We start from the raw sequence: 12870 nt of genomic DNA, 5'->3' as shown, positions 1-12870 counted from the left end.
ATGTCCTCCTCCATATTTGCAGTATTTCTTCCCATTTTCTTTCTCCTCTTGTCAGCAAATTACTTCCCTTTCTGGATGGCAGTCATATGGCATTGCCCTTACAGGACTTGCTCTGAGTGGGGCTTCTGTTCTGAAGGCCATCTATGGTTATGGTAAGATTTTACAAAAAATTTCTTCTGCAAAGACTTATTGTATTTCTGTACGTAAGCTGTACTTGGCAGTATCCTTATCACATTGTTTACCTCTTTCTACAGTTTCCCTCTTCCAGCAAATCTTTTTAACATATTGTTATCTTTGCATTGTGTGGACTATTTAATGAAGACAAATGTGTGTACAGAACTTTATTTTGTTTATTTGGAAGTGCAGTGTGTTTGATAATAGGATTGTGCTCTGTTAAGCGATTCTGTAACCTTAGAGAGGTGGATAGAAACTTACAGATCTTAAGTAGCAGAGATGGGCTAAAATGCAGAAGCAATGCATATGTAGCAGGTTTAAGATCTAGCTATTACTGCATTTAGAAAATGAAATGACTAGCCTATTAAGAATTTAAATTTTTTTTTTTTTTTTAGTAGTCTCTCTACTGGAACTGTATTAGAGAGAGAAACAAGATGGTACGATGTTCTTCATCTCACATTGCTGCAGTCCTTACACTTGGGTAGTCCGCTGTCCTCGGTCGGCCCGAATATCAAAGTATAAGGCTGACGTCGGTCAGGGTGCATTTGACTGACGTCAGGACGTCAGGGTACAAATGCGCATGACCGGCGTCATATCCTCAGTCTTTTTTGCCGCATGGTCCGATGCAGAAGCAGCATTGCAAGTGCCAGTTGGCATTCTGAGATTTTTCGATTTAGAAGTTTCAGACCGAGTTCAAAGTTGGCTAAGTACCCCGTTGGGGAATATTTTAGTTTTTTTCTTGCCTCAGTCATTTACCGGATGTCAGAAAAAGTCAATAATTGTATTTCTTGTGGGAAACAGATACCGCATAGAGATTACCATACTTTGTGTATTCCTTGCTTAGGGCCTGAGCACGACGTTGTTGGCTGTCGCTCTTGTGCTAGATTTAATAAACGCACTATAAAGAGAAGGTTGGATTGTGCAAGGTTAGTCTTTGGGAAGCGGTGCAACTATAAAATGCCGTCGGATGCTCCGTCGCCCGCTTCTTCAAAGAAGCGCAAGTACAAGGCAGTTAAGCCTAGGCTAGAAGAGCCGTCTGTACCGGACGCCGGTTCTTTAGAGGTGTCGGTGGAGCCGGTGGCTCCACCGGAGGTTTCTTTATCTTCACAGGGTGAGGCCCCCTCCTGATAAGAGACCTAGGGTGGAGCCTGAGTTGGGGGGTTTGGAGCAGGCTTCAGATGTTTCTGAGTCTTCGGCTGAAGACTTACAGGAGTACTCTCCTTATTCTGATTCTGATGTGGATGATTCTACTCCTTCTGCTACTCCTCCTGAGGATTTTTCTTTTTCAGAAACTCTTCATTCCATGAGGGAGCATTTTAAGTGGGAAGGTCAGGACTTCTCTGATTCCAGGAAAAGGCTTAGGGAATTTCTGTTTTTACCCCAGCATAGGCCTTTGGCTATACCTCCTGTTTTGGATGTGGTGGAAGATGTTTTTACAGAGGCTTCTCTTAATCCTGATTCTTTGCCTCCTGCGCCTGTTAAGCCGGATAGGTATTACAGGGTGCCTGAAGCTCATAAGTATCTTTTTAAGAGTCCTAGGGCAGACCCAGAAACTGTTAGCCAGGGGCCTAAAGGTGTTAAGGCTTCTGTTGTTAGAAATCCGGTTCCTGCAGACAAGGAGGCTAGGGCCTTGGATAGATGGGGAAAGAAAGTCTATACTACTTCTACTCTTGCTATGAGGGCTCTGAATTGCCAGTTTCACATGTTGAAATACCAAAACTATCTCCTTTCACTATTGAAGTCTAAGGTTGATGCTCTGGCAGTAGGTATTGATTGTAAAGAGTTGCAAGATTTAGTGCATGTTTCTGAACAGGTGGGTAAGCATTCTTTGCAATGTGGTTTTGATGCTGTACAGGCCTCGTCTAGGGTGGCTGCCACTGGGTCAGTTCTTCGCAGGCACGCCTGGCTGAGGGATCAGAATTTGTCTGAATATGTTAAAACAAGGATTTTAGATGCTCCTTTACAATCTGACGTGTTGTTTGGTCCTCCTGTTGAGACAGTTTTAAAGAAAATGGAAGACAAGGCTAAGTCTATGCAGACTGTTAAAGATTTTTTGCAAGTCCAGCCTCCAAAGTTTAGTAGAAATTGGCCTACTAAAGGGTGGACGATCCTTCTTATGATTCCCAGTCTAGGGGTAGATCTAGACGTGGTAAGGGCAGAGCTCAGGGCTCTTTCAGGCCTAGATCAGGGAGTTCTCCTGCACAGGCTTCGGGTGGGGGCAGGGGTCAGTCCTTTCGTAAGCAGACCCAATGACCTACCTTTTCAGCTGCCAGAGCCTGCTCGTCTGGCAGCACCTTTAGGAGGAAGGTTGGCACTTTTCAAAGAAAATTGGAGTTTAATTACCCAGGACAGATGGGTATTGGATATCATACACCACGGCTACAGGTTTTATTTCCATACCTTGCCTCCTTTCAAAGGCATGCCAGACGTTCCTCCTCAACAAAGAATAGAGGCTCTCAAACAGGTTTCTCTGTTGCTTCAACTAGGGGCCATACAGCCGGTCCCTCTGCCAGAAGTGGGCCTAGGATTTTATTCTCGCCTGTTCCTAGTGCCAAAGAAGGGGAACACATGGAGACCAATTTTGGATTTATCTATCCTCAACACTTATCTGGACATTCCCAAGTTCAAGATGTTGACGTTGCAGCAGCTTTTACCTCTGCTGGGCAAAGATCATTGGATGGTAACTTTGGATCTCAAGGAGGCTTACCTTCATGTTCCTATCAGACTCAGTTGCAGAAAATATCTGCGTTTTCGAGCTGGGACTTCTCACTATCAGTTCTCTGCATTGCCCTTTGGCTTATCTACTGCCCAGAGTGTTCACGAAAGTTCTGGCTCCAGTGATAGCTTTCTTCAGACTAAAAGGAATACAGATCTATCCTTATTTGGACGACTGCCTAATTCTGGCTCAAGGAAGGGAAGAGCTTCTTCATCATTTGGAATATGTGATAGCAGTGCTAAGATGCCTAGGGTATTCTGTGAACGAAATAAAGTCCAGTCTAGTACCCTCTCAAGACATGTGCTTTCTGGGTGTGAGACTGAATACAGCATCCCAGATGGCCTTTTTAACCCCGGACAAACAAAAGAGTCTATCCCTTTACTTCCATCAACTTTCTCATCAGTCCGGGCTGACTGCAAGGACAGTCCTTCAAGCCTTAGGGTTCATGGCATCTTGTATTCTGGTGCTTCCCAATGCCAAACTGCATATGAGGAAGCTACAATGGTATCTCAAAGTGTATGGACACAGCACTGCCAGGATCTGGACACTGTCATTCAAATAATACCTTGCATTCAGAAGGAATTTTTGTGGTGGGCTCAGGAATGTCACCTAAACAAGGGACTCTCTGTGACCCGGCCAGAGGCGAGTCAGATTTTAACGACAGATGCCTCAGACAAAGCTTGGGGAGCTCATCTAAATGGAAAGTGGATACAAGACAAGTGGCCTGTCAGACTACAACATCTACATATCAACATGAAGGAGATGTTAGCAGTCCAGTTTGCATTAATAGCTTTCAAGGAATTCCTTCTTCCAGGACAGGTGTTGATTCTAACAGACAACACAACTGTCATGTGGTACATCAACAAGCAAGGGGGAACGCATTCTTATCCTCTATGCAGGCAAGCAATGATTTTGTGGGAGACTGCTCTCAGTTTACAGCTCAATCTTCAGGCAAGGTTTCTGCCGGGAGCACAGAACTCCTTAGCAGATGTGTTGAGCAGATGAATTATGGATCCCCACGAGTGGAAATTGGATCCTCATGTATTTCAGAAATTGACAGTGTCATGGGGAACTCCAGACATAGATCTGTTCGCTTCTCCACTAAACCATCAGCTGCCAAAGTTTTGCACAAAAAGGTTTCATCCCACAGCTTGGAGAGTGGATGCTCTTTCCTTCAATTGGAGCAATCTTCATGTGTATGCCTTTCCACCTCTGCCTCTCCTCCCAAAGGTACTTCTGAAGGTCAGACAGGACAAGCCAAGGATGATTTTAATAGCTCCAGATTGGCCTCGACAGCACTGGTACCCATTACTAAGAAGTCTAGTACGGAAGCCTCCATGGCCTTTGCCTTCGATTCCACACCTGTTGTCACAGGAGGACAGCCATTTGCTCAATGTCAAGCTTCATTCTCTGCACCTAACAGCCTGGCCTATTCTGTTTTGAACCATAGTGGGCCTTCACTTCCTCAGCAAGTTTTGAATGTTATTTTGGAAGCTAGAAGGCCTAGTACAAGGAAAGTGTACGCGGATAAATGGAAGAGATTTTTATTTTGGAGTGCAGCAAAAGATTTTGATGTTTCTGGGCCTAATTTGAGTGTGGCTCTTCAATATCTTACTGAGTTACTGGACAAAGGTTTGTCTTTCTCTTCTATTAAGGTTCATGCTGCAGCAATTTCGGCTCACTATGATTGTGACCCACCATTGTTTTCTCATCCTTTGTTCAAGCAATTTCTTAGAGGGGCAAAGAATATAAGACCCCCACGAAAAGCTCCTACTCCTGCTTGGGATCTCAATTTTGTGTTGGAGAAACTCACTCTACAACCTTTTGAGCCTGCAGCTACTGCTGAGTTGAAATATTTATCATGGAAGACTGCTTTTTTATTGGCCATTACCTCTGCAAGAAGGGTGTCTGAATTGCAGGCCCTTATGGCGGTTGAGCCTTTCTTGATTTTCCATAAGGATAGGGTATCATTACGTACTAATCCTTCTTTTATGCCTAAGGTGGTTTCTAGTGTGGCTTTAAACCAAACTATTCATTTGCCTACTTTTTATGCAAATCCCCAAAATAAAGGGGAAAAGATTTTGCACACTTTAGATGTTCACAGGCAGTTGCGTTATTATCTGGACAGATCTAAAGGGTTCAGGCAGTCTCAGCAGTTGTTTGTTTCTTTTGCTTTAAGTTCTCAGGGCAAGCCTGTGTCAAAACAAACTATTTCTAAGTGGATTGGGTTTTGTATTGCTTTCTGTTATTCCCATCATGGCAAGGAGATTCCAGCTGGGATTAGGCCTCATTCCACTAGGGCTACTGCCACTTCAACAGCTTTTTTGAGGGAGTGGCAACCAAGGATATTTTGGAGGCAGCTACTTGGAGTTCTGTGCATACTTTCTCTAGGCATTATCACCTGCCACTTTACTCTAAGTCCAGGGCTGGTTTTGCCACTGCTGTTTTGCAGGGCATTTTGGCGGCTCCTGCTTCCTTGTAGTTAGCCATCCTCCCTTACCTCTGCTTTGGGATTCTACCCAAGTGTAAGGACTGCAGCAATGTGAGATGAAGAACATAGTACAGTTTTGTACCTACCATAAATGTAGATGTTCGAAGATCCACATTGCTGCAGTCCAATTTACCCTCCCTCCTTTCTCTCTGTGGTTAGAGGTGGTTGTGTGGGTTGGGTTGTACATGTTGTGTATATTGTATATATTGTGCATATAGTTAGTGCAGGGGTGGTTGGTTGGTTGTTTGCTGTCTTTTGGTTTTGACCTTTATTTTTAGGGTCTTCTGACATCTGGGGCAAGAAAAGACTGAGGATATGACGCCGGTCATGCGCATTTGTACCCTGACGTCAGTCAAATGCGCCCTGACCGACGTCAGCCTTATACTTTGATATTCGGGCCGACCGAGGACAGCGGACTACCCAAGTGTAAGGACTGCAGCAATGTGGATCTTCGAACATCTACATTTATGGTAGGTACAAAACTGTACGTTTTAATTAAGATGGGCGAAAATACAGAGGAAGGATGGGGGTTCTTTACTCTTGTAGTAGATGCATTTCAAAAAAAGGATGCAAAAAGAGGAACGAACAAAGGTGAATCAGAGCATTGTTAGTGTTACTGTGTAATGCAGTGAATCTAGGTAAAAGGATGAGTTTACAGAAGTAGTTTTGAAGGAAGAGAATAGTTGGCATTTTGTCACAGAAACATGGGCCAGTAGTGATGGGGAGGGGTCTGATGTTCTTCGTGTGTCACTGTTGCAGTCATCACACTTGGGTTATCTGTCTGCAGGTAGCCCTCAGTCGGCCCAAATACCAGAGTCTTGGGATTTCTGCATCGGTTGCTATCGCCTCTTCCATGATGTCAGGGGTATAAAACATGCAGCCGGTGCCATTACATCAACTTTTCTTGCCGCGCGGGAGCACGAAGCAGAAGCAGTTCACAAGTGCCTGTTGGCCGCTACCTGAAATTTTCGTTTTTCGAGTTTCAAACCTGAAGTCTTCAAAAGCTAAGTACCCTGTTGGGGGGGATCCTTTTTTCTTGCTCTAAACGATGTCAGAAAAAGTTAACATTCTCTTGCCTGTGGAAAGCAAATACCTCACAGAGATTTTCATTCTTACTGCATCACCTGTTTAGGCCCAGACCACGGCGTTCCTCGCTGTCTGTTTTGTGCCTTGTTCAACGCCTGAACTATTCGTCGTCGGGCTATCTTTGTCGCTAAATTCTTTCGCTCTCGTTCTTCGTATTCCGAAATGGCTTTAAGCCATCCCGACTACCAATCTTCCAAAAAAAATAAGGATAAAGACAGAGACAGACTGCATACGTCCAAAACTGCTGGTAACACTTCCATTAAGCTAGTCGCAAGTCCGCCGGTACTCAGTGAGGCGCTTTCGCAGCTCCTGATACCCACTTCTGCAGATTCGCAAGCCTCTACTGAGACCCATTTGGAGTCCGATATGCCGCAAGATGCTGCTTCGATTATGGAACCTGCGGATTTCTCTACCTTGGATGGGTCCAGAGCTGCTGTGCAGGCACCAGCTTCAAAGGGTGTATTCAGACCTTCCGATGTTTGTATTAAACAGACGACTTTGTTTCCGACTAAAACTAACAAATTTCTCAGGCCCAGAGTTCGCACTATGCCTAGGAAACAAACCAGAGTGCATTCTCAAGCTCCCATGCCTCAGAAACAAATGCTTAGAATGGCTGCAGACCTTATTAGTTTAATTAGGGGAAGCCAGCCTTCCCACTCTAAAAGACAAAGAATTGATTTTCCTTCTGATTCTACAGACCATGAGTCCGATGACACTGATCCCTCTGATTACCAGGACATAGCCTTATCCACCTATGAGGATTCATATGCAGAGGATTCCATTCCTTCTGCTCCCCCTCCAGAGGATTTTTCTTTTGGTGAAACCTTGCATACCCTAAGAGAGCATTTCCGTTGGGAATGCCAGAACTACTCACAGTCCAATAAGAGACTCTGAATTTTTAGACTTGCCTCAGCACAGGCCTCTAGCTATACCCCCTGTCCTGGATATTGTAGATGATGTCTTCGTGGAATCAAGTCTTAACCCTGATACTTTACCACCAGCTCCTAGAAAGCCTTACAGGTACTACAGTGTACCTGACTCTCACAAATTTCTCTCTAAAAATCCTACTGCGGATCCAGAGACCATTTCCCAGGGACCTAAATGTATTAAGGCAACTACAGCCAAAACCCCTATCCCTTCGGACAGGGATTCTAGGGCTTTAGACAGATGGGGTAAGACGGTATATACCTCTGCAACTCTTGCCATCAGGGCTTTAAATTGCCAGTTTCACATGTTGAAGTACCTACAGCATATTATGGAACTAATTAAACAAAAATTGTTGTTGATTCCTGATTGGGCAGAAAGCAACGATTTACAAGAGTTAATGCATTTTGCAAACCAAGTTGGTAAACATACTTTGCAGTGTGGTTTTGATGCCTTAGAAGCATCTTGCAGGGCTGCTGTCACTGGGTCTGTTCTGAGAAGGCATGCTTGGCTGAAAACAAATCTTGCCAGACCATGTCAAAACAAAATTACTAGATGCTCTATTAAACCAAGAATGTTTGTTTGGCACAAAAGCGGAAGACGTTCTTAAAAAGATGGAGGAAAAAGCTAAATCTATGCAAACTGTTAAAGTTTTCTTACAGGTACAGCCACCTAGATTCTGTAGGCATTGGCCTTCTAAAAACCGGTCCTTTCCAGTCCCTCCCAGGCATTCTCAGTTCAAACCCAGGGGCAACAGACCACAAAGACTACAGTGTCACTGTATGCACAGATCTAAAGAATGGAGTGCTCCCACCTCAAAAACAGGGAGTGGTAAGCCACCTTCATATGGAAAAAGTTCACAATGACTTGTCCTTCATCTTTCCCAGTCATGCCAAGTACTTGCACCCTTAAGAGGAAAACTCGCCCTGCATGCAAAAAACTGGGAGTACATTATCCAGGACCGATGGGTCTTAAAGATTGTATACCAGGGATACAGATTCTACTTCCACTCACTTCCAACCCCAAGCGATTGCCAGACCTTCCTCCAAACCAGTGGGCAGAGGCCCAAAAGCAAGTACTTTCTCTTCTCAGTATCATGGCTATTCAGCCTGTTCCAACAGAGCAAAGGGGACAGGGTTTCTACTCCAGACTGTTCCTGGTGCCCAGAAAAGAGAACTCTTGGCACCCTATCCTGGAATCTGTCAATTCTCAACACTTTCCTGGTGGTACCAAAACTCAAAATGCTTACACTCCAACAGCTGCTTCCTGTGCTAGCCAAGGACTCTTAGCTGGTCACCCTAGACTTAAAAGAAGCTTATCTGCACATCCCCATAAGGGAATCTTGCAGGAAATATCTACATTTCAGGGCAGGCTCTGTGCACTGTCAGTTCTCTGCACTGTCCTTTGGCTTATCTACTACCCCCAGGGTATTCACAAAGTGCCTGGTTCCAGCTATTGCATACTGCAGGCAGAGAAATATTCAAATGTACCCATACTTGGACGATTGCCTGATTTCAGTCGCACAGTCAGGAATTGCTACTTCAGCACCTGACATTTGTAGAGAGACTCCTGACTTCTCTGGGGTATACCATCAACGAAAAGAAATCACATCTGGTACCCAGACAAAAGATTGTATTCCCTGGAGCAAGCTTGAACATGGTTTCCCGGATGGCATTCCTCACTCCATTTTGACAAATTACTTCAAACTACTGGCCACCCAAACCCAGCTATCTGCAAGAAAAATACTGCAAGCCCTAGGGTTCATGGCCTCATGCATTCTCCTAATTCCGTATACAAGACTGCGTATGAGAAAACTTCAGTGGTACTTAAAAAGTCTCTGGTGTCAAATTTTCAGGACCTAGAAACAGTGATTCCTATCAATCTTTGCCTAAGGACAGAATTCCTTTGGTGGGCAGAGGCTTGCAACCTCAACAAAGGGCTCCCTTTCACTCTACCCCCAGCTGCCCAAACCCTGACAACAGACTCATCAGACTATGCATGGGAGGGCTCGCATGGCAGGTAAATGCATTCAAGGCAAATGGAGCCCAGGACAAATGCACCTGCATATCAATCAGAAAGAAATGTTAGCTGTACAGAATGCACTGACTGCCTTCAAATACCTTATCCTTCCAGGACAGCTCTTGGTAAAGACAGACAACACCAGTTGTGGTACATAAAGAAGCAGGGGGATCTCATTCCTACCCACTCTGCAGGTTAGCCATGGCTTTGTGGAACACAGCCTTGAGCAATCAAGTGCGCCTGCAAGCTCAATTCCTGCCAGGCAAACAAAATTAACTGGCAGACTTAAGCAGAAATCTAATGGACCCACACGAGTGGAAACTGGAACCCAACTCATTCAAGCTTCTAATCCACAGGTGGGGGACACCAGAGGTGGACCTCTTTGCTTCCCCTCAAAACCATCAATTGAGGATATTTTGCGTCTGAACTCCCCACAGCTAAGCATGGAAAGTAGATGCCCTATCCATTACATGGGTAAACCTCTAAATCTATGCCTTTCCCCCTCTGACGCTCCTCTGGAAAGTACTACTCAAGATCATACAGGACTGGCCAAGGACAATCCTTATTGCAGCAGACTGTCCACGCCAGCACTGGTACCCACTTCTACACAGTCTGACAGCAGTGCCACCCTGGCATCTACGTCAGACCCTCTCTCTGCTGTCCCAGCAGGGAGGACAGATTTTGCATCCTCAGCTGCAAACCCTGAACCTAACTGCCTGGCATATTCCCTGAGTACATCACCAGCAATCCTCAGCAAACAGTTGCTGGATGTCATCCTTGAGGCCAGGGAGGCCTAGTACTAGGAAATCCTATACAGAAAAGTGGTAAAGATATACTGATGTTCATCGTGCATACAGCTGCAGTCATAACAGATGGGTTATCCTGCCGTCAGGCGGGTCCTCGGTCGGCCGAATTCCAAAGTCTAGGTCTGGCGTCGGTTGTCGTCGCTTCTTCCCTGACGTCAGTGCGGCAGGGGTATAAAAGAGCCAGCCGATGCCATCTTCTTCAGTCTTTCTTGCTGCGCGGTGCCCGAAGCAGAAGCAGTTCGCAAGTGCCGGTCGGCTAGCTCCTGAGATTTACGAAAATATTTCAGCCGAAGTCTTCTTGAAAGCTAAGTACCCCGTTGGGGAAACTTTTCTTACCTCAGACCGATGTCAGACAAAGTTAATAATTGCATTTCATGTGGGAAGCAAATACCGCATAAGGATTTCCACTCTTTCTGTATTCCTTGCTTAGGCCCAGACCACGACGTCTTGGCCTGCCGTTTTTGTGGTAGATTCAACAAACACACTATTAAGCGTCGGGCGGAGTTCGCCCTTCACTATTTTGGTAAAAAATTTCATTATATTATGTTGTCGGATACTCCGACTCCAGTTTTGAGTAAAAGACGCAAAGATAAGGACCGACATACGAGGTCCGCGACTTCTACTGACACCACGCTAAGGCCGACTACCGTTTCTCCGGTTCTCAGCGAGGCGCCTACGCAGCCCCTGAGTACCGATGACACTTCATTACCGGTGTCTTCAGTACCCGAGGTCGCAGGCTCCTTGGTAACCATTCCAACTACAGATACCGACGCCACTCTTGGCGGGGAAACTCAGAGTTTAGACAGGCCTGCCATTTCTGAAGGTGTCTTCAGGCCTTCCTCCTTCTCTATTAAAGCTTTCACAAAATCTAAAGCAGCCATGAAAACTAAAAAACAGGGACCTCAGACCCCCTCTCAAGGCCCCATGCCTAAAAAACAGATGCTCAAAATGGATGAGGATTTGATTACTCTTATCAGGGGTTCTCAACCCCCCTCGGACAAAAGGCCCAGATTAGAGGAAGACTACCCTTCCTCAGATCAAGCTTATATTACCTCTGAACATTCTGAGGACCAGGACTATACCTATTCTCCTTTTGAAGACTCTCTGATGCAGAGGAGTCTATTCCCTCGGTCTCCCCCCGAGGGCTACTCTTTTGGGGAAACCCCTGCATACTTTGAGGGAACACTTTCACTGGGAAGGCCAAGATTACTCAGATCCCAAGAAAAGGCTCCGGGTTTTTCTCTTGCTCCCCCAGCATAGGCCCCTGGCTATCCCTCCTGTTTTAGATATATTAGATGATGTGTACACAGAAGCCAGCCTCAACCCAGATTCTTTACCTCCAGCTCCTGTTAAACCAGACAGGTATTACCGGGTTCCTGATTCACACCAGTTCCTATACAAAAGCCATACTGCTGACCCAGAAACTATTTCACAGGGTCCCAAGGGAATTAAGGCCTCTACTGCTAAAAACCGATTACCTTCAGAGAGAGATTCCAGAGCTTTAGAAAGGTGGGGGGGAACGGTGTATACCTCGGCCACTTTAACCATGAGGGCATTAAACTGTCAGTTTCATATGTTAAAGTATCAACAGTTTTTGTTATCTCAGTTGAAAAGCAAAATGACACAACCAGAACAACCAGATTTAAAAGAGTTGCAGGATTTATTGCATGGTGCAGAGCAAGTGGGTAAACATACCTTGCAGTGTGGTTTTGATGCTTTAGAGGCCTCATGTAGACATGCTTGGCTCAAAGAGCAAGCCTTATCAGATCATGTCAAAGCTAAATTACTAGATGCACCTCTTCAAAAAGATGTATTGTTTGGTGTTAAAGCTATGGAGGTACTAAAGAAAATGGAGGAAAAAGCGAGATCAATGCAAACAGTGAAAGATTTCCTGCAGGTACAACCTCCACGTTTCAGCAGAAATTGGCCTTCAAAAAATTGGTCCTTTCCAGCCACGGACAGACCTCAAAGAGGCAGATACAGACGCCCGAGGGGTAGAGGGCAATCTCAAGGATCATTCAGAGCCAGACAATGGCAAGCACCAACCCCAAGAGGTGGAGAAGATAGATCACAGTCATTCAGAAAACAGACACAATGACTTCCCCCTTTACCTGCCAAGCAAAGCTTTAATGGCAGCACCTTTGGGCGGAAAATTGGCATTATTCTCAAAAAATTGGCATATTGTCACAAAAGACAAATGAATTCTGGACATTATAGACAGAGGCTACAGATTCCACTTTCACACCCTTCCAGAAATGAGAGGCATGCCAAACCTGCCACAAAATCAAAGGGCAGAGGCACAGAAACAAATTTCAGCTCTCATGGACATGAAAGCTATTCAAGAGGTACCTGCAAAAGAACAAGGTCAAGGGTTTTATTCCAGACTATTCCTGGTACCAAGGAAAGACAAAGATTGGAGACCTATTTTAGACCTATCCATCCTAAACACATATTTACAGGTACCAAAATTCAAGATGCTCACATTACAGCAGCTTCTTCCCATGCTGGGCAAGGAGTCTTGGCTGGTAACGTTGGACCTCAAGGAGGCATACCTGCATGTCCCTATCAGACAAGATTGCAGAAGATACCTCAGATTTCTTGCAGGTTCAACACATTATCAATTCTCTGCATTGCCCTTTGGCTTATCTACTGCA

The sequence above is a fragment of the Protopterus annectens genome, chromosome 9.part0 (assembly GCF_019279795.1).
Source record: "Protopterus annectens isolate FY-2018-M chromosome 9.part0, PAN1.0, whole genome shotgun sequence".
NCBI classification, from domain to species: Eukaryota; Metazoa; Chordata; order Ceratodontiformes; family Protopteridae; genus Protopterus; species Protopterus annectens.
The sequence above is the reverse complement of the archived record's forward strand: the minus strand, read 5'-3'. Positions refer to the sequence as shown.